Source organism: Styela clava, chromosome 11 (genome assembly GCF_964204865.1).
Source record: "Styela clava chromosome 11, kaStyClav1.hap1.2, whole genome shotgun sequence".
NCBI lineage: Eukaryota > Metazoa > Chordata > Ascidiacea > Stolidobranchia > Styelidae > Styela > Styela clava.
Genome location: NC_135260.1, coordinates 11,821,346 through 11,823,498, shown reverse-complemented (window position 1 = coordinate 11,823,498; position 2,153 = coordinate 11,821,346). Strand labels below are relative to the sequence as shown.

General features: G+C 37.9%; 1 long non-coding RNA gene across 1 annotated transcript; it reads right to left on the bottom strand.

The window, feature by feature from the left end:
- Positions 1-734: 734 nt before the first annotated feature.
- LOC120334007 (uncharacterized) lies at positions 735-1,484 on the bottom strand. The gene is made up of 2 exons (XR_005568346.2): positions 1,137-1,484; positions 735-1,009 (listed from the first exon to the last, which is right to left on the bottom strand). It is a non-coding gene; the product is annotated as an uncharacterized LOC120334007 (long non-coding RNA).
- Positions 1,485-2,153: the final 669 nt, after the last annotated feature.

Here is a 2,153-nt window from a genome sequence, read left to right as displayed (position 1 = left end):
CCGGACGAGAGGCCGTGGTTCGCCATATGGATAAGCCGTCTTATCGGCTTTCCTCTCCCCCGGGATAAATATGTAAATCCTATCCTATCCTATCCTGAAAGCCGGTTTCAGGCTTTGGCATCTCGCAGGGTCTCCCTAAAACCAGGCACTTGCGAATTCAGGCACTTTTTCAGGCACCATTTCAGGCACTTTGATATTTTTTATTTTTACCGTACGTCATTGGGATTTCCAATTTACCTGACAAGATAATTAGACTTTAAATAATTTTTTGCATCCCTATATTGCAATAAAACAATATTATTTCCAATTTATTAGGGTATAAATTATTTTTCAATAGTAAAATGTGGCAACATTGATTACAAAATATAGAAATCAGGGGCGCCATTCGCTAAACTTCGTAAAAAGCCGGGTTTACGATCTCGTAACTGTGTCTCTCAGAATCGTGATAGCGAAATCTCGTTAAATGCGATTCACCAAAGACCTCGTAAGCACTTGACGCACGGTCACTAGCATTCTCTCGAAATCTTACGCACGGTCGCAGTTGAACAAAATGCACTGACTGATCACTCAGCCGTATCAGTTGTCGCCGCTTACGGTCGAGCGTCTTTCGCCTTCGCGGTAACCTATCGGCTTTCTCTGCTTCACCTTTGCAGCCTGCGTTTTGAAATTTTGTTCATATAGCAGTGGCGTAATCTATAGACTGACGGATAGGCTACATGGAATAAATGCTGAAGTTACACAGAGAGAGATTTATTGCCACAAAACAAATTACATATTGTGAACTATTTGTGTAACAGACAATAAAATCAGTGAGTTGCCAAAGCTTGTTAAGATTCCATATTTTTAATTTTTCATTGAGTCTATAGTCCTCTATTAAGGTCCTTTCATTTGCATCTAGCTAATTTTTTTCTTTCGGATACGACATGGAGAGATTGTTGGACTTTTCTTCTGCAAGCTTCAATATAGGTAGCCATTTGTGAATCTGTGTTCATAATACTGTAGGCCAGTGCTAGAATAAACAAAAAACAATGACTTCAACAACTGAACAATCTCTGAATCTCAACCCTAGTTTAATCTGTAAATGCGGCAGATATTCCACAGCTAAGTTAACGGCACTAGACTACATACACGCTTACCTGAGTAAGGCCCCTTGATACTATGCCAATTTTTACAAAGTATGCTAACGTCCCAACGAGCCTATTTTAATTTGAATCACTGCTGAGAGCAATCCGAACTGTTAACGAGGCGAAGATTGTTCTCGTTAGCTAGCGAGCTCTTCAGCGGTTAAAGAACTTTCGTGAATACCGATTCCCGATAAAATGTGAGAAGAAGGCACTTTACGAGACGTCTCATTTGGCGCCAAAAAAACTCTCTCGAATAATTTCTCTCGAATATTTACGAAGCTCTGTGAATACCATTTTTGCTTTTCACGAGAAAGTCGGTGCTTAACTAACACGTTAAGCGGTAACGAAGCTTTGTGAATGGGGCCCCAGGCACTTGTGAAATTTCAGGCACTTGGTCAAAACCTATTTTACAATGTATCTGATTACTCTAAAACAGAAAATTAAATATATACACTTTGTATGGTTGAATTTACAACATTTTGGTAAAATACAATACCGTTTGTGACTGATGGAGACGTGTCATATTTCGCAAGTGCCTGATTTTTCTCGGTGACAGTTGCCATATTTTTTCGCAATTATTTTTTGAATTATTTGCGTCAGCACTTACTATTCTTTGCTTTCTAACGCAAATTCATTGTTCCACAACAATTTGAGCGTTTTTAATATTGCAATGAACAATACTATTTGACAACATATGGTCAACCATCGTACTTTCTGGATTTATTTGAAATTGAATATGAATAATAAAATCTGGCAACCTCAAGCACAAAATACTAAAACCAGGCACTTGTGAAATTTCAGGCACTTCGTAAAAACCTATTTCTCGATGTTTTTACTTACTTTGAAGCAGAAAACTAAAATATACACTCTTTTGTATGATTGAAATGACGTCTTTTTGGTAAAAAACAAGAACGATTGGGACTGGTGATGAGGGGTCAAATTTCGCAAGTGCCTGATTTTTCATTTTTTTCGATAACAGTTGCCATATATTTTCGCAACAATTTTTCTAGATTATTTGCGTCAGCACTT